Consider the following 21,195-nt stretch of genomic DNA (forward strand, 5'->3'; position numbering starts at 1 on the left):
TAAATGTGTTATGTAGATATCTGTGGGGAGTCTATGTATCACTGTACTTTATATAGCTATATATACATCTTGTTATCATATATATATATATATATATATATATATATATATATATATATATATATATGTGTGTGTGTGTGCCACATACTGATAGCGACACTAATCAAGCATGAGTGGGATAGGGAGGGACAGATATGTATACGCAGCTGTATGTATAAACAAACATATTTCCACATAGCAAGTCTTTGGGAGGTAGAAGCAACACAGTTGGGATCAAGGTAACTAAGTAGAGGAACATGCCCAGTGTGATTATCAGTACTTACAAGGTGACTCTAGGTCAGAGCTACCTGTACTCCAGTCTGGGATTATGTGTGCTGCAGGCCATTGGCTGCAGCAGCAGTTACCACAGTACTGCAGTTCCCAGATATTGCCCAAGGCATTCCCCAGCTGTTTTCTGACCTTAATATGTGACTCATACCTGACCCTGTTTGTGGGTCTTGGTCCCACTTTTATTTATGGCTTTGGCCAGATTTCCTGCTCTAAGAGGTTGAGAGGTATGATGTGACTGGGGTACATGATGTAACACCACACACAGGATGACAGTCTGCATACCTCTCCCTGTATATGTCTTTGCAGAATGTCCAGCATTTCACCTCACATGTCTGCTGTGTTTCTCATGCATTTGTGGTTTTCTGGTGCTATTCTGTAAATAGCAGTCACTAACGTGTAACTACTGACACATCTGAGTGATGGACTTTACATCATGCAGCTAATCTGACCTGTTGAAGTCTGCATTTATACTAGCCATCTGTGAGGTTACTCAGAGCATGCATAATGTCTTTCTGTAGGTATGGCCCATTGTCCCCCTGTTCACTCTGGCTTTGTCCATCTTACTTGCAGTAACAGATTGAGGGGTTATGATAGTCTGTAGGGGTTCTACCATATCAGTCCCTCACATACAAAAGCTGTTGGATGCTGCCAGATTAAAACCATCAGTATCATCGCCCATGCTACTGTCCCTGGCCCAGTGAGTCACACTAGCCGCCAGACAGAGGGGTTTCATTCCTCACACTATGAACAGCATACAGGTATTGTCTGCTGGTATATCATTGCAGACTTACTGTTACAGCAGTTGTATGGGAACACTGATGTGTTTGGGGTGGGGTATGACCAGCCTATGCTCTGCTGGCTTAGACAGTCATATGACTGTCCTGTGACCCCACAGTTTGGCGTCTCCCTGGAATAATGTTGTGGAGTTTCCAGCCATGTGGACTAGTGGTTATTATGGGGCACAAACTAGTGAACAGAGTACCTGTTGTCCCAAGTGGCTGTTAGATCAGTAGAAGTAACCCAGTAGCCCACTATAGATCTCTGCAAACAGCACAGTAGCACACTATATATATATATATATATATATATATATATATATAGCTCACTATATTCCCTTGCATACATGCGGTAGGTCCATACATATGCTGCCATACTGTAGTGCCCCTTACAAGTGGTGTATAGGAGAGCAACATACCTTGCAGATGCAGGAGCTGACAGATCTGTAGTTTGGGGCTAACTTGGTCTGATTCATGCAGTCCACAGCCAATACATGATGAGGTATAGGTTGTGTGGTCTGGCTGGCATCATTTTTGCTAATATTTATGTGAGACGGAGTAAAGTGTCAGTCCCTAAGGCACTAGGTTGTCAGTGCATGTGCTATGCGTTGTCTCTTGGTTAAGGCAAGGGCATATTGGGCATGCCTATGTCTGCCTACAAGGACAGCCACAGGGGGGTCCTCCTCCGAGTCCCCCTGTGGGTGCAGCTGTGGTGACCTGGGCACTGGTGGGGGGTTGTGTATCCCTTCCCTTTGCTGATCCTGCTGCAGCTGTTTCTGCACGATCATATTGTGTAGCATGGCACACACTATGAACATCTGTGCAGATGTGGCTGGAGACTATTGCAGGGCTCTATCAGTTACATCGAGGCATGGGAAGTGTGACTTCAACAGCCCAAACACACACTCTATGATATTCCTAGTTTGTGTGTGTGCCTCATTATGGCATTCTTCCATTGGTGTGTGTGCATTTCTGGTAGGTGTCATCATCCACATTTCCAGTGTGCAGCCAGCATCCCCAAGTAAATGGCCATGTGAGATGCCCCCTCTAGCAAACATCTGGTACACCTGTGATGCATGCCAGATATGGGAGTCATAAAAACTGCCAGGGCTGCTGGCACACACATTCAAGATAATGCACTGGGCATTGCATACGACCTGGCAGTTGATGGATTGGTACCCCTTGTGGTTGACGTAGATTCTACCCTCTTCATCAGGTGGTGCCGTGATGTGTACCTGAGTGAAATCTATGGCACCCAGCACCTCAGGGTAGTGTGCTACATGGTGGAAGAGTCACATACTGCTGGCCCTCTCCTCAGGGCTGTGGGAAAAATAAATAAGCTCACTGGCATGTGGTAGCATGGCATCCAGGAACTGGTGGAGTACCCCGGAAGCAGATGCCTGTGAGACTCCCATCATGTCCCCAGTTGACCTTTGGAATGTATCTGTAGCTAGTTTCCTAAGGGCTACACATACCTTTGTTTCCACTGGGATGGGTTCCCCTCTGTTGGCTCTGGGTCTGAGTTCTTGTAGTTTGTCCCTGTCTACCCTGTAACACTCTACAATCTCCAGCTCATGTAGATCCTGGTAGGTTACCCTGGGCCTGAACTCTCTTCTCCTTCTCAGTCTAGGCCTATTGCCAGCATCAGCAGTAGCTACACTGACCTCAGCATCTAGCACATACAGATGTAGCAGAGCAGCAGCAGCCCCCAGCATTCTCTCAGATAAAATTTTCAAGTCTGTACTCAAATAGTGCAGAGTATGGGGGAAAAATCAGATTGTAGGGTATATGCAACCATTACAGTGCTCTGCTATAGGTGTAGCCTGTGCGGTTAGCTACCTGTGATGCATCCCACCTGTCAATTGCATCATTCAGGGTTTAATGGCCCTAGTTTAAGTGAAACAGGGCTCATCAGTAATTACTATATCATTGGCTTTGTCAGAAACTTATTATTTTCTTTGACAGCCTTCCTTGCCGAGCACTATGGCACACTTGCAAACCCATGCTACAAAGATAAACAAAGCTTAGCAGTCAGTAGACACACCCCAGTTAAACACACACATACACAATAAAAAAATCACCTCACAGGTAAACACAGCTTAGCAGTCACTGTACATGCCCCCCTTCTCAGCTCAGTGGAGCGGTCAGCAAACAGGTGCCGCTGACCTCCAATGAGCTTAAAAGTACAGACACATCCCGATTTGATGTCAGCTACCTCTTCTTGGACACCAACATGGTTCTGTGCATATACGTATGGGATCTGCGGACACAGATAGCCCATTTCTGCTATTCAGTAACACAAGCTCATTTGCATACAGACCCATGCACAGTACCTGGAACCTACACAATTTCAGGCCCTGCCTCATTAGCAACCACAGCAGTGTAACATTGTACATACTCCACACAGGGTCCTGTAATGCATTACTGCAACACACTCACAAATTCTGGTTATTATAATCTTTTAACTTTTTTTTTCATTATGGCATGTTTGTGCACTGCAGCACGCCACACAAACATACCCAGGTTATTAAAAAAATAAAATTATTTTACATTATTTTCCATACGGTTTTGGATACATGGAGGTTAGTTTTGCACACATCTGTGTCTCCTATGCTATTTCTGTCACTGTCAGTACACCTTTACAGCCCCTGGTGTCATTTTTACATCCTGCACATGGAATTTTTACATGTACATTACAGACACCACCATGGTGTCTGCACGACTTCCTATCTGCTTGCTGGATCTTTCTACCTGTCTCATTTGCATGCATTTCACCTGCTTATGTGGTGATTTGCATGCCATGGATACTTCCGTGTTTGCACGCTCGTGCACATCCCTCAGCCCCATGTACTGGATCGTACATCTGCTTACTTTCATGTAAGCAACGTGCCACTATGTCTACACAGCAAAAAGTCCATGTAGGCTTTATTAAACTCTCCCCTGTATTTAAGAAAGGTAAGCAATTTATTTCTTAAATAATGTCATTGTATAATAGCAAAAACTCACTCCTGGACATGAGTATCACAGAATTTACCCACAGATGTCTTCATTTGATCACTTGGGTTTCACCCTCATGATCAAATCACGCCAATCGTGGGTAAATTCTGTGATACCTGCACCTAGTTATGGGTTATTGGTAAATTATCTAAGTAGTTACTGCACTTAAGCCTGACACCCTTCCAGATAATTTGCATAAGTAGCCGTATTCTTAAATCACTCATTCAGTCAATATGTAACTGATGATGTGAATGAAAAGAATTCTTCAAACATTTTTCTGCATAACAGAGGTAATGCTGAGGCATATATCAGCTGTTTAAACTTATTTAATGAGTCTCAGTTTTTGTATTTTTAAAGGCCTCTAAACTTTTCCAATACTTATAAGGGAGAGTAACTGACCTTCATCTACTCAAACGCAAGCATACCTCTCAACCTGTTAGGTCAAGAATACTGGCCAAAGCCACAATAATGGGACAAAGGCCCCAAATCAGAGGAATATTTCGAATATTGCAATTAGCAAATTAGAAAGTTGCTAGAATAACAAGTGTTGCATTTGCATGCATTTTCTGAAGATTATGATGTCTAAAAGTCAAATTCCTGACTTCGGTCTTCAGTAATTTGGCAGGGAATCACAAATTTTATGAGGAGCAGGCCAAAAACATGAGGCAGAAATCTGCACATTCTACAAATTTATGGACAGTTGAGAGATATGAACAAAGGGGTCTCTCATCCATCAAGAGTATACAGTTACTACCAATCAGTAAAGTATTGGCCAGAAGGATTTGTTACCAATAATGATAGACCTATATAGTAACTGCTCATGTTTCTTTCCATCTTTCCACTGGTCTGCTGTTGTGCATGTTATTCAGCTGTGTTATTGAATGTAACATACATCAATACTTGATGCAAGTATAGATTTGTATACCTTTTGTTGTACCCTGTATCCTTGTATACTTAAACTTCCCTTCGATATAATCTGTCCATCCATCCACAACCCCTTTTTCACATTTTTGTACAGGGGTCAGGGTGTCACTTCAGCAGAGGCACATCTAAAGCCAAGGTTTACACTGCCAGGTGACCAGCCCTGCCATACTAGTTCTTGCACTCCACACACACACACACACACACACACACACACACACACACACACACACACACACACACACACACACACACACACACACACACCTATAACCAATTTGGAGTGTACAGTCCTCCTAATGCATTTCTTTAGAATGTGGGGGGAAGAAGACCCCCCCTGAGGAAACCCATGGGAACACAGGGAGGACATGCAGACTCCACACAGAAAGCACCTAAACTAAGAATTGAACTGGGGAACTGCTTGCTGTGATGCAAAAACACTATCTGCTGTGAAACTGTACTGTTCTTTTCACCTCTGTATAAAGTAATGCTTTATAACAAGCATTTTCTTCTCCCAACTACATAGATAGTACTTGTTCTCAAGCCTCCTACTTACCAATGACAATTTGTAGAAATAATTCCACAAATGTTATATCTTATGTCTCCTCAAAGGCAATTTCTTTATGAAAGGCATTGTTTTAAGTCTTTGTATATTTTGATTCTTTCCCACTCTTACAAATTAGTTTGACAGCTTACCTTACTGCTTCAATACTGAATCTTCAAGGAAAAAGCATGGCAGTCCATAGTCAGGTATATCGTAGGAGAATTAGTCTCACCTAAGTGTCCCATCTCCATTCAATGTATATTTCAGCAAACAGATGAGGAAGGAGAAACTTTTATTCCATCCATCTATCCATCCACAAACCATTTTCCCATTTTTGCACATGGGTCGGGGTTTCACTTCAACAGTCATAATCAACTAGATCCAAGGTTTGCAAAAACAAAGACCATATCACAGAACTTAAGTAGCAAATAGAGCAAAGTCTGAGTAAATAAAGTAACACCATAGATTTTGGAAAGCAAGTGCACAATCTTACTTTGAATAATTAATTGCAGTGATGAATTACTTATGTAATAAAACACTATGGACCATATTGTTTACATCCAGTGGGTCCAAAGGCTTGCTAGTGGGCATGTCACTGAGTTGAAAATGAGGTCACTACTGAAGAAACTCCCTTTCTCCATAAGGTGTACAACCTTGGCATTAATTATATTAAGGGAGAGAGTGCAGAGGTCAGAATCCTCTGCTTGATGATGTGATGACGTGGTTGCCATATAAAATTTGTGTATGAATTTTGCTTTGAATCATTTTTTTCCAATTCAAGTGGATTTTGAATTACTACTTATTTATTTTTATTTTATTTACTATTTATTAACCGAGTTAGTCCAACTGAGCCATGTGGCCTGTTTTCAGTAGAGACCTGTGGAGTAAAGCTCCAACTTACAGAATAGGGAATTATTTACTAGAAAATATGTAAGCAAATAATACAGATGTTGACATATAGTGTTGAAAAATAAAATTAAAATACAGAAATAACAAAGTAAATAAAATATACATCTAGTGAAGAAAAGCATGACCTAACTTTACAACTTTAAAAAATATAATGTGCAAATGTGAGGAAGCAGAGTCAGTATAAGGATATGATAGTATATAATAATATATAATTTTCTACAGATTGACTGACTATTTAGGTTGCTATATACAGAGGGTAGATGTTCAGGGATGGGATAGTGAGTTTTGCATATGCTAGAATGGAGACAATATGAACAACATAATTCTGAAAAGTAGAGGAGAGGCGGAAGAGAAATGGAGTGGAAATGGAAATTAAGGAGGATTATGGCAAGTACAGGTTCTTGCATTCAGGAAGTAGTTTTTGACTTCAAGTCTTGAAGTAGCTGGTACAATTAATGCTATGGATGTTAGGAGGAATCCTATTCTAAGTTTGGGACACTGAGTTTTTGTATTGGAGTTTGCCAATATTTTTGTTTGGTTTATAGATGTCTAGAAGGTTCTGGTCAGAGCTATGAAGTAGACCAGCTGGGATATAAGGGGATACAATGGACAAAACAGAGGGACAGGCTAAGGGTTTATTTAGCAGGGAATGTGTGAGCTGCAGCTGGGAAAGAAGCAGGAGCTGGCGGAATTCAAGCCATTGAAGTTGTTTCAGGGCAAGGCAATAATGTGATTTATATGGCTGGTTACAGGTGAATCTGGCTATATAGTTATAGGTTTCTTTGAGTTTGGATAGCAGGGAATGACTGGAGATGGGTTAGGAGTGGGCTTGAAGTTGGGAGCTAGGAACATTTTATTTCTATAAAGAAGACCTACTTTCTGGTTAGATTTTTAAAATACAGTGTTGTATATGGATGTTGACTTTTAGCTGGTCATCGCTTATAGTACCAAGTAGCTTGGTGTGTGGTTCTGCTTTGATAAGGGTGTTATCGAGAGAAGAAATGGTGAAGGTGGATTTATGGTGGGAGAGAGATTTGGGAAGGAAAAGTAGGAGCATAGACTTTTTGGGGTTAAGTATGAGTTGATGGTCAGTTAGCCATTTTTCCACAGATGAGAAAGTGTTTTGAGTGATGGAAAAAAGGTTAGACATGTCAGAGAAAGAGATGAGAGTAGAATCATTGGCATATTGTATGAAGGAGGAAGTGGTGCAGGAGGAATAGAACTTATTATTGAAAATGTTGAAGAGGAGAGGACCAAGGATTGAGGCTTGAGGCATGCCAGTCTGGATAGTTAGGAAAGGGGAACAGCTGGATTGCCATTTTACAGACCGGAGCCTGTTTGAGAGATAGCTTGAGAACCAGTGAATAGTAGAGGGGGAGAGGTTATGATCAGTTAGATTAGCAATTAGCTTAGGATGAGAAACAGTACTGAAAGCTTTAGAGAGGTTGAGGAAGAGGCAAGATACAAGAATTGTCCCTGGCTTCAGCAACAGTGTGAGTGAAGGATAGGAGGGTAGTGGAAGTACTACAATTAGGCCTGAAGCCATGTTGAGAAGAGGTTAGAAGGTTTTCATAAATTAGGTACTTGAGAAACTGGTTATAAATACATTTTTTAAGGATTTTGGAGAGGTGGCAGAGAATGGCAATGGGTCTATAGTTTGATGGATCTGTGGAGTTACCAACTTTGTGTAGTAGTATGGTGTAGAAAGATTTCCAAATATTAGGGAGAGTGGATTCTTGGATAGATCTGTATACTAGGAGTGAGACAGGGTAGGCTATAGAGTGTGCTGCAAGTTAAAAAAAGAGGAGGGAGGATATCAGTAGAAGAAGAGCACGGTTTCACTTTTAGTAGAAGGGACTTTATCTAAGCAGTAGAGACAAGGTTAAGAGAAAAGGATGGCCTTTCTTATAACATGTGTGGTATGAGAGAGGTTTTGACTTTGGCAGGTTTGGGTTAGTTTTTGAATTGATTCAATGAAGTGGGTATTAAGTAAGGTGGAAGTTTCTTGGGAAGTATTGTTAGGATAGGGATTGGAGGTGATAGGTTCATCAGGGTGCAAAATTTTATTAATGGATTGCCAGCATTTTTTGGGTTAGAATTATGGTTGAATTGGGCATCATAATATAATTTTTTTCTTGTCTTTATTGATTTGTTTTTGAAAGGTTTCAAAGTTCTTTATATTTCTGGAAAAGTGTTACAGATTTAGTTTTTAGCCAGTGTTTCCAATACTTGTCCATTTTTCATGAGAGTGAGGGTGTCTTTACAGAGCCAAGGAGGGTAAGTTGTTTTCTTTCTAACTTTTCTTAGAGGAGCTATAGAATCAAGGATATCAAACAAAGTGTGATTAAATTGTAGAACTGCGTCATTGAGGGGAAGGTACTTCAGGTGACTCCAGTTAATGGTTGTGAGCCTGTCATTAAAGGTTTCAGCATTAAAGGAAGAAAGGTCGCAACATTCTCTAAAATGGTGGGACATAAGTATTTGAAGGGTGTGGCTTTCGACTCAAGCAGGGAGGTGGTCACTTAGGGAGTTGTGTAGGGTACTGGAGTTATGAGATAGGGTAGGATCAGAAGTAAGAATCCAGTCTAAGGTGGAGCAGTTAGTATTGTTGTCATTGTAATGAGTAGGAGTTGAGATAAGTTGATGGAAGCCATGGAGGGTAATATGTAGGGTAGAAGAGGTAGTAGATGCCAGTCAATATTAACATCTTCAAGTAGTATGGTCTCATAGATGATGTGCAGTGAGATTCAGGATAGGACAGATTCAAGGATGGGAATTTTGTTTCCAGGTGGTGTGTATGTATATATATATATATATATATATATATGTATATACACCTGCAATGGCACATTTTTTATGGGGGTTGAGGTGACAGTTATGAAGTAGTTCAGCAAGATGAAAGGCTGAGATAAAGGGACCGGGGATAGGTCGAGATGCTTGGAGAACATAATAGCAGCACCTGCACCTTTTTTGGCTGTTCTATCTAGATAGTAAATATTATAGTGGGGAAGTAATGTTTTAGTATTAGAGATGTATGGCTTTAAGCAAGTTTCAGATAGGGCTAAGATATGAGGGGAGTGGTGGGTGATCCAAGAATGTAGCTCTTTAGTTTTGTTAGGTAGACTCTGTATGTTAATTGCATAAATAGAGAGATGTTTAGTTAGGTTGGCATTTGTAGCAGTTAGGATGGAAGGGCCAGGATTAGAGTGGATGTTGTCATCAAGTAGTAGGGAGTTTGAGAATGGGGTTGGTTTTATAGAGTAAAAATAGAAACTATAGGGTGTGTATTTAGGTTTAAGGGATGCTGTTGTGAGAATGAATATTTTGAGTTGTTGAGTTGAGTATATGAGGAATTGAAAAGAGAGAGGGAGATTAGGAAGGGCAGGGAGGGTTTCTTGTGGAGTAAAGTCTAAGTATATGTAAGAGCTGTATGAAAGTGATTAAGTTTAGTGTGACACGATGTAAGACATGAGAAGTATTTTGTAGGATAGCTATGAGGTAGAGGGGGCCATTATGTGTGTGTGAGGCATGAGTAGTAGAAACTTAAATGTATGTAGTGATAAGAATTTAAATGTATGTAGGTGAGGTTACTTTTTAGCAGGGTTAGGGACTAGAGAAACATAAGAAGAAAAGGTATTATGCAGGTAAGCATTGAAAGCTGAAGCTAATTAAGGTGTTGCAGGTTGGAAGGAGTTGGTGAGGGGGAGGGAAGATGTGAGAGTGGAGTGGAAGATGAGCAGGGAATGCTAGGACTGGATAATTTGGAGATGTGGGAGGGGCTGGAACAAGGATTATTAGGTATAAATGTTGTGAAAATTGGGAGGATGGGAATGGGGGAATGGTGGGGGAGTGGATTGAGCCTGAGCATGGCGAGGAGAAATGGAGCTGGCTGGACCAGAAACGGAGGTCACCACAAAAAATAATCACTTAGCCAAGTAGCAAAAGTAAGGAGAACAACAGTGTGAAATTGCAAGTAAGTAGAGCAAGTCAGGAAGTGAGATAAGGTGTGGCCAGGGAAGGGTAAGAATCTACAGCGAGGTATTCACAAAAACACAGTTAAGCAGACACCTCCACCAGAAAGGATAGATTATACAAAGCCAGTTCTCAAAAAAATGACTGTAATATACTGAAAATACAAAAGAGAAAAGATTTTCTGGGTTTTAGGGGGTAATGAGTATTGGGGGAGGTCCAGGTGGTGTGCAGGCAGTCTTTAATACTAAACAAATAAGAACTTCAGTATGTAAAGTTGAACATACTTTAGTTTAATACTGGGCATGCATAGAAGAGCACGGTCCTTTTTCCAGGTATTAGTGAATCTTCTATCTGTAAAGTCAGTGTCTGTCTGTGAATTTTTAGGCTTGGGTATCAGTACCTTACTTAAGAATACTTTAGCATGATAGTTGCTAAAAATCCATTAGTTTGGCTCCTGCACATAGCAGGGATGGGTTGGAGGACTGTAAGAATTTAATCTACATCATGTATCTTTGGTGCTACATACCTTTGGCGATGGCATACTAGTGCAAAAAATGTATAGTAATTTTACATTTAGGAAGACTCCATTTTAATGACTGTTACCAGATGCCCAGGTAGAGAGGATACTAGATAACATGCAGTGTTTGGTAGATATACCGATGCAGCGGGGGGGGGGGGGGGGTTGCTATGATGAAAGTGTTCCCATAAGAACCGCTATCTTTTCTTAATTGAAAATAAGTTTTATTTTATTTTGTACTTTTTGTTCTGAACTGCATGTAGCCCTGTGCAACAGAGCAAAATGAAACAATATAAATCATTTTAAGTGCTCTCTGGGTTGGGTTAGAAAATTATAAAAAAAAAGTTAATTTATAGCACTAGTGGAACAGTGTCAAGTTGGAAACTTTTACAACTGCAGCTTATAACATTCATAACCAAAAAGGCATTCAGCTTGTTTTACAATATGTTACATTTTTAACTGAGGCATGGAGAAGTTATGAGAAAATGGGGGTGTTGTTTTACCCACTATAGCAAGCAAGATTTGTTAAAATAAAATTTCTTAGTTCAACAGTTAAGTAAACAATGATTATAAATAGTTTACCAGTGCTAAATTTGTACTGACATCCCTTTATGTGTTTGAATAAAACATTCTTTATTTAATATAGTTACTATACGTGGCAGTTGCAAAATTATAATCTAAGTCAGAAACATAAGTATGTATAGTAGAAATTTGACAAGATTTTAAATTTTAGTTAGATATGAACTACTTGTGTATCCTTCCCATAATAACACTTAGCTCTGGAAATAATTTTGAAAGTCAAAATGATTGCTTGTAATATATGGACATCTTCCAGTTTATAAAATATTTAGAGAAATAATGACCTGAAATAGAAAGGAATCCTTGTATTTGACAGCACACTGGACCTCTCATACCTATCTGGATCCTAAACAAACGACAGACAAAACTAACACTGACAAGAGCAAGCACTTTTGAGAAATTGTGTCTTTGATTAATGTAAAGACCTTTAATATATTGAAAACCAACTGAAACTGAAATAAACAGAGAAACCACACAGCGAGCTGACACCACAGGAGCAAGAATAAAATTTAATGTTGAGCGCTTTCGTCACAAATTACAGTTGACTTCTTCAGAAAAAACAGAGTATCACCCCTCAACTCCTTAAATACTCATTACAAAGACATCATTAACAGATGTGTGCTAAACACCATATACATTTAAAGATACAGACTCCCTTTTTCATACATACAAAATTAAAAGTCATGTTGCACTGCTTATGATATCTAATGATGTTAAATACTTCAAGCCTAAGATGTTAACATAAGTTGTATAAAATGAAAAATAATTTAATAGTAATCATATAATAATGTAATAAAGGTTAACAAATTACATAAAAAAATTGGCTTTTAGTTTAAAAAAACTAGTCAATGACATCATGTCATTCAGTCCTGGATTACTGTTGGCATTAACCCTCAATTGCCATAACAGTTCTCTATATTCAAGTACATATTCTATAGGGCCTCCTCTCTCATCCACCGTAAGTTGTTCAAGAACTGTGAATTTAAAATTGTGACCTGGGTAGGTACTGGCATGCTTAGCCAGTGAATTTCCTAATGTCATATAAATTCTGGTAAATACATGTTCAAAAGGCATTCTTAGTTTTGCCTATATAAAAACAGGCACACGTCTGACAAATACCAGCATATATGACATTCTTACTACTACAATTATACTTATGTAGTAGTTTCACCCATCCATAACCTTTAAGGAATACCTATCACCTTCCAAGATATATTTGTAGTGAGTACACTGCCTACACTTGGACATTCTCCCTTGTTCTCCTAAGGTATTACCACCTTTTTTCCTCTCTAAGATGTTTTTAACACTGGTGTCCTTTCTATACATGACCACTGGGGCATCTCAATTCTCTCTCTCAAATCTGGGTCCCCTGACAAAATAAACCAATTCTTGAAAACAATGTCCCGAATCAGTGGGAACTGGGGTGTGTAAGTTAATATGAGGCCATGGTGGAAACTACCAGAAGATGAATTACTGACCTCCAATGGAGCACACAATCTGGAGATGTCAATCCCTAACAATGGATAGAAGTGGCCCTCAAAGTCTCTTCTTGGTCACTTCATCAAGTAAGGATATCACAAAATGCTCTGTATAACCTCTTTGTACCAACATCCTCAATAAAACATCCCTTCCTTCATAGAAATCTTCGATCTTACTAATCATGCGAGCCAATCTCACTCCCTGATCTTTAACAAGGGAGTGTTTTTGATGGACTGGGTGCCCGCTCTCATAGTGAAGGAGGGAGTTCTAGTAGGCTGGTTTACGATAAATGGTAGAGCAAAATTGTGCAGTAGCATAATCTTTGCTTATCATAATGTCCAATTAGTTAATGGAGTCTAAATGCATTTCCATAGTATATTCCAGAAACGTGGTGCTGGAATTGAGGAACAGTAAAAAGGCATACAACTGGTCTTGGTTGCCATTCTATAAAATCAGGATGTCATCAAGATAACGTCCATAAAACTTACAAAATGACATCCCTTCAGATGAAAACCTTGGAAAATTCCCACTGGGTCAGGACTATGTTTGCAAAAAGTGGTGCACAGGCTGCACCCATAGCAACCCCTTTGTTCTGTTTAAACAATTGACCTTCATAAATTTCAAAACTATTCTACAATACAAGTTCCATCAATGTCCTTAAAGTCAAAATTGCAAAAACTTGGTGTTCTGGCATAGAAAGTCATAAAACATATCTCTGCCTTCATCATGAGGAATTACATTGAATAAGTCCTTCACATCTATTGTTGTAAAAAATAATATCACAACCAGAGTATTCCTGTTTTATTTTTTTAATGCTGTACTACACCATTCAGTAAATAGATCAGTCCAACAGTACATAGCAGTGCTCACTATTAGTTGCAGTATTCCTAAATCCTTAAATTTGCCTGTCTATTAACCATTAGTAACTGTTTAAATGTTGCACATTTATGTTTGTGTCTTTCGGCTTTTCCTGGTTAGGGGTCGCCACAGCGGAACTCCGGTCCGCTAATGATTGGTAGTGGATTTTTACGTACCAGGTTACCAGCCCTGACGCACAACCTTCAACGAAGGCATAAATGTTATGTTACACATTTATCAGGCAGCAAAATTGCTAACACATTTGAGTTTGTTGTCAACAGCAAATATTTACAATATGAACAGCACACTAGAAGAACATGCAAATAATCTCTATGGAATGCACACATTTCAGAATGAATAAAGCTAGGAAGACAGCAAAGTGCTTGTGTCAGTCATTGCAAATTACACATATCTATCAAGTTTATCATCTTTAAGGGAAAGAGTAAAACTTGAAACTTCTGTAGTACCACTAACATTTTGACATAACATTCATTTCCCTGTTTGTACATCCCAAACTGGATTTCCAGTGGCTCTAGTTTGAATTCTAAAAGATTCCCAACCTTTTTCAAGAGTTACATACCTCTGGGGCCCAGCAATCTCTCATCATCACGCAAATGAGTTGCAAATTCACTTATATACTATCTTACCAATTTTTTCAAATTTACATTTTATCTAAAAGCAAGCACAATGCAACTTATTTTATCTTTTGTGCAATTATTGACACCCATTCTTGAGTTTAATGCAAGTTTAATGCAAACAGCTCACTTTTCTGCACAAAATAATAACATTTCACAATTTATTGCACTTCTTATACATCTCCCTCCTTTCTAGACTTAAGCAAATTTTATCAAGGAAAAACTCAACAAATAAAACAGGTGAAATACTTTATGCCATGTTACACTATGCAGTCCATTCACTAGTTTAGTCACCTGAGCTGGCATTATTGTAGAGCCCAAACTTTTACTAAATACTCTTTTTCAATGGCTGCATGTGCCTCTTCACTTGGCAGAAGTCTACGGGTCAAGTATAATGCCAGATCTTCTCTATTGGGGAAATCTGTCAAAGTGGAGTTCTTAATTTTTTGAATTTCAGGTATCATCTTATAAATTACTGGTTGTAATCAGGATTGGCTATCACACGATTCCACTCAAGGACTCCATCAGTTTTTTCACCAGCTGGTTTCCTTTTTTTTCTGTGAGTCAGCACTATGTATGGAGTAGCTATGATACTGTATTGAATAATAAATTTTCTCTTATACCTCCATGTTTTCCAAGGAATGTTCTTACCTAATTTTTGAATACTGAGATAGGCCTTGCTTGAATAGTATCTACTTTGGCATGCTCTGGGCAAATTTTGTTAAAAACCACACGCAATGACCATGGAAAACTATCTCTGTAATTCCTACATGCCGTTTGTTTGCCTTGATAGCTATTCCAGCCTTTTGCAATCTGCCTAGCATCTATATGACTTGTTGCACATGCTATTGTCACAAATGACTAAAAGTGTCAATATCAGATATGTAGGCCAATACACAGCCTTCAGCTTCTCCTAAAATGTGATCCTCCATCTTGAAAAGTTCTTGGGACAATATTTGTCCCAGAAGCCATTTACACCATGTTACACTCCAAATAGGCTGACAAAATGCTGACCTGCCATTGATGAAAGGATATTGTTATTTTTTTGTTTTTTTTTTAGTACAAGGCTCACTCAGAACAGTAATTAAAGTAAAGGTTAAGATAAACTGGTGTTGTCTGACTACAACACATGCAAGTGTTTGTTGAAACTCATTATAAATTCTGCTCTGACTGATTTGTGACACCTCTAGCAATGTTTCCTTTATTGAGCATTTTATCTACTGTAGATAGTATAAGATACTGTCTTTGAATACATTTCCATGTATATATTTTCTAGAACAAGGAAAATGCAATTTCCTTAGCTGACATTAACATCAGTGACTTACCAATTTAATTAAAGTTTGGATAGTCAGACTGGTTCAGGTAATATATGAGTTTTTAATATATGAGATGTGAGATTCTCATTTGGTATAAATTGAATTTGATGCACCTTAATCCATTAATATTGATTTAATATGGTTTAGCAGAGCCTGATATAGTTTGATATTTTAATGTATTCTGTCATAATTTATAATTTAATACATATAAATTGTTAAATACTTTGAAAAAAATAACCAGTCTTTTAATTCCAGAGCCAATTTATGGATAATTCCATCTGTTTAGAGAAATGCTGCTCCTTTTAAGCAATTAAGCCAATAAATCAGATACTTTCTTCCTAGCCTGGACATTTTTGCTACACCTGTATTGCTTCAAGAGAGATGCCACTGTTTTAAATATCAAAATGCAATAAACTGTTTATCCATTTGAAGTATATATTAAGCATCTCACACAGATATTTTGTGCAGATTTTTCAGTAAACAATGATGTGTTAGAATGTGACAAAGACAAGGATAGACATCCTTAAATAAGTATAGATATGATACTTGCTGCCACAAATTAAAGTAAAAACCCAAGGTTCTATGGAAAAAACAGTGCATGATCATGAAAAGCCTAAGCAAATGCCTACTGTGCTAAATTAAATATTAGTATGTAGGCACATTTCTGATCTTCAGTGACAGTCTATTGTATTCACAGTTCACAAAAGACAGGATAAGGTTATAGCAGATGAAAACTATCTTCAGCCCACCAACCTGACAAGTATTTATGTTAAATCATGGCAAGTGTCTCAAAAGAACTTAAGCATGATGAAGCAGAGGATATGCATCTATATAAGCTCCGTGGCACAAGTGATAAGATATTAAACAGCATGAGTTGATTTGTATACAGCAGACTTTTCCTACTGAGTCTTTTGGAATTATTGAGGACATGGTAGCAGCACTTTATAAAGGATTCATAGTGTGGCACTGCTTATGCCAGTATTCCACAAAAGAGAATAACAACATAAAATCTTAATTATCTCTCCACTAATAGTTTAATTGGCAAAACATTGACTAAGCAACAGTACATGTGTGGATGGTATTTACTTTTTATCTTGATGGAAGTTACCAGTAGTAACCCACAAGGCCTGTTCTGCAGAGGCTTCTTTTCTCCTCAAATATAAAAGTGGAAATGGAGCTTTGAAAAATCATGATGCACCAACAATGTGTGCCTGTGACTTCATTACATGACAGTTACTGATAAGTGGAAGTGTAGTAGATGGTGGAAACAATACATACATTCTACATGCAAAAGGTATAAAGGAGTGTAAATTATATGCTGCCATTGTATTAGTCGATACTGATGCTGTCAGAGAAGGGAGCGTCTCAGTATCAAGACAATGACCTAGAAACTGCCATTGTCTAATTTTCAACACTTCTGCATCAGACTAGTCAGATGAACCAGATACATAATGTTTAGACTTGTAAGGCTTTACTAGCTAGACTAGACCTTCAGTCTCCTTGCTAGCCTTACATGTGCAGATGAAGTCACTGCATTGAACTGAAACTACATTTGTATATAGGGCCAAAGAACATTTGGTATCAAGCACATCTTGGTCCCACACCGTAACTCCATTAGAATTGCTTATACCGGGTTCCTATTAGAAGACTGAAGACGCATTCTTTCTAATGCATCTTGGTTGAACTTAAAAGACTGAAAAGGCAAAATATCAAAGCAGCTTTTAAGCAAATTTTTTTCCTGGGAAAGAATTTGCTTAGTCTCTTCATTAATTTGCCATTTTCGGCACTGTAGTGCAGTCTCTGAGTTGGTATATTTAAGTAAAGGGATGAGGGGGCAAAGTCCCCCACTTAATGTAATCTTTAAAGTGTTTTCTTTTTATTTTTTGTTGGAACAACGATTTTTGTCCCTTGGAAAAAAAATCACTGTTCTGACAGTTTGACTTTGTAAGCTTTCACTTACATAGGGTCGATTAATCACCGTTCGCTTTTTTAAGCATTCGGTGATCTAATATAGACCCGCTTATACCCAGTGTCCACTCTTTTTTAGAATGTAATTTCATCCATACTGAATGTTCTATTGTGATGTATAGCTATGAAATGGGAAATATGTACATGGAGGCAATAAAGAGTTTGCTCTGAGTGAATTTTTTTTATTACCATTCCAGAAAGTACTCCTCTAAGATTTCCTAAAACTTTTTACTTTTTGATGAAATGGCAGGAGGCCTCCACAGCTGGGGGTGGATGGTATAATGAGAATTTGTATAACATAAATTAATAGTGTTTAAAGAAAATGATAAAGACAAACTGAAGGTCACTGCACAACCTATAAAAGGAGGGGAATACATATACTCTGTCTATCCTACTAACATTCTAGTGTATATACAAGTAATAGCTAAATAATTAGGTATCCGTGGTATCAGTCTACCTATTTCTGTCTGTCAGTTTTATTTGGGACAAACAGTTATTTAGGAGATTTGCAAGTATAAAGAAATTACATTACTTGCAGGCAATTTAGTGAAATCTCCTGCCACTAATAAAGCACCAGCTGGAAAAGTCTATCAGTAAAATATTGTGAACCTGATTAGGATAAAGCTAAAAAGTGGACATTATAACACAGTCATTTGTAATTCTGATTTTTACATACATACATACTTACAAATATGCTAAACATGGACATTAATGCCAATATACCAACAGAGTATAATATAAGAGTCCAGGCTGTTCTTAAAAACATTGGAACTAGTGCTTACTTTAATATAGTTTAGTAATGTGTTCCATGTATCAGCTGCTCTCTCAGAGAATCAATTAGTACACTTCTCATTCCTATAGAATCTTCTACATAGGTTATCTGATGATTCTCTAGCACTTTTTGATAACCCCAAACATTCCCAGAGGTAGTTGTCTCTAAGTATCCTATATACCTGAAAAAGGTCTCATTTTAAATATCTATAAGAGACACTGTAAATGTTCAGATAGTTTAGTCTTTCATAATAACTTCAATTTTCACATCCATGGATATTGCTGATATATTTCCCCTGTACTCTTTCCAATTTACTCATGTTTGTTTTCTTATAAGGTTTCGATAATGTTATTCCCTACTCAAGTTTGGGTCTAATGTAAATAACAAGCAATGACTTCAGCATTTCTAATTTCCTAGACTTTATAAATCTTTTTATACAACCTACATATTATTAACCAGTGAGTTGATATGATTAGAAAAACTCAAATCTGAATCTATCCATATACCCAGGTCCTTAAATGAATCTACAGTTTCAATCCCTGTGTACTGTATTAAATATTTACCTTTCAATTTATGTCTCCCAAGTCTCATATGCTTAGTCTGTGATGTATTTAGCCACATCAAAGTGTTAAGGCTGCCAGTAGTAACAACTTATGAGCCTATGAACATCACCTATATATAATAGATATGTGCTAATCTGAACAAGACCCGCTCTTTTTGAATTTTGATCCACAAGGAAATTATTTCATGCAATTTAGTCAGGTGACGCACTTGTATGCTTTTTCTTTAGTATATTGAACTAACTAATACATATATAGTGACGAATTATCATTTAGTTGAAATTTTCCCTAAAGTTGATCTGCCGAGAAAACTTAACCATCTTCCAAGTTTTCAGACCGGTGTATAAAAACCTTTATTCCACCGTTCTAAGCAAGTGTGTGCAGCATGGCAAAACATGTTTAACATGTTTTAAAATTAATAATAATAATAATAATAATAATAATAATAATAATAATAATAATAATAATAATAATAATGATAATAACAATAACCAATTTTTAAGATATGGAGTAGAGGATAATACTTGTGTTAAGACATTTGAACTATGTAATGTAAATGTTTCACTGAATCTCTTGTGGAAGGATCTTAGATATTTATTAAATAATTGAAAGTATACATATACTTACATCTTCTGCAATAGCAAATGAAATCAATAAGGTTAAGAAGTAATCTCACTAATGCAGTAAGGAGAGGACGGACAATAAAATAATATATAAAACTAATATAATTGTATCAAAAGTTTATTCACAATGAAAAGTAATGAGGATACCTCTGCCAAGGTCTAAGGAAGCTTTCCTGAAAAAGTTAAACTTGAATGGCTTTCTAAATGTCCTCAGGGATTTACTGGTCTAAATGTGAGCTATTAGGTAATTCCACAAGATAGAACAAGATAAGTAAAATATATTCTGCCAGCTGTTTTCAGCCTGACCCATGTAATAGGCTACAGTCCCTGCTCCAAAGATCTGAGCTGAGATATCTAGCTGGGAAACAGATTCTCAGCAACTCTGAAATACTTTTGAAGTAACCCTATTAAGATGTCTGTATAGTAGGTGATGTCAACCCTTCATCTTGCAGAATACTTTCTGATAATTATTGGACATGAATATGCTTCTATACAGACTCACATCAGGGATGAATGATATATCCAGTAAATCCATTTCTTATTGTTCAGTCATAAAACATACCTAAATACAACAAAAAGCCAAGTCTCTCCTTTCCATTGATTAAGAAATGGTATAGGAATATTAATCTAAGCTTAAGTGTCATATCAATGTCAGCAGTTGTGCACACCAGGTACAATTTTAATTGTCATTAGACTTTGCTCATATGGATTGAATGGTAAAAACACTGCTTTATTTATTCTAATAACTCAATTAAGAAAACAAAATTAAGCCTCATTAGTTCTTGAAAACATCTGTAATTAATTAATTATCAACTGGCCCCACATGATACATGCATACATACAGGATTCTTTATAAACAAGAAGTATGGGAAACCAGCTTTAAATGACTGGTCTTCTGGTATACTACAAAGTCATGTATTTTCTGTCACCAACAAATTCATGAATACCTTTTATAATGAGATGTCAAACAATCTGAAAGATGAATGCAAAGTCTGATACTGAAGATTTTTTATTATTAAGATAAATTTAAAAGAAAGACACTTCATCATAGTAATAGAAAATGGCAACATTTCAAATTTCTATAACTGATGTTTCTCAATGAAGTACAAATTAGGAATATAATCTGTCTAAACAATATTTTGTTGTTATTCCCATGCATTGCCTCAAATCCTAATATATCCTCACTTGTCCTACAACTTTGAAGTAATGGTTGAGTGTTTAATGTGAATGGATGGAAAAGACAGAGAAAGCAATTTAACTTTAACTATAGAAAATGACTCAGAGATGTCTGAACCTTTATGTAAATACAATATTAATTCCACAACCTGTACTGAGGACAACTATTAGGAATTTCATACTATTCATATCTAAACCAATGTGTATACCACATCTCTAAACTGAACTAAATGCTTCCTTAATTAAAGATATGACTTTCCTGA

This window comes from Protopterus annectens, chromosome 5.part0 (genome assembly GCF_019279795.1).
Source record: "Protopterus annectens isolate FY-2018-M chromosome 5.part0, PAN1.0, whole genome shotgun sequence".
Lineage (NCBI taxonomy): Eukaryota > Metazoa > Chordata > Ceratodontiformes > Protopteridae > Protopterus > Protopterus annectens.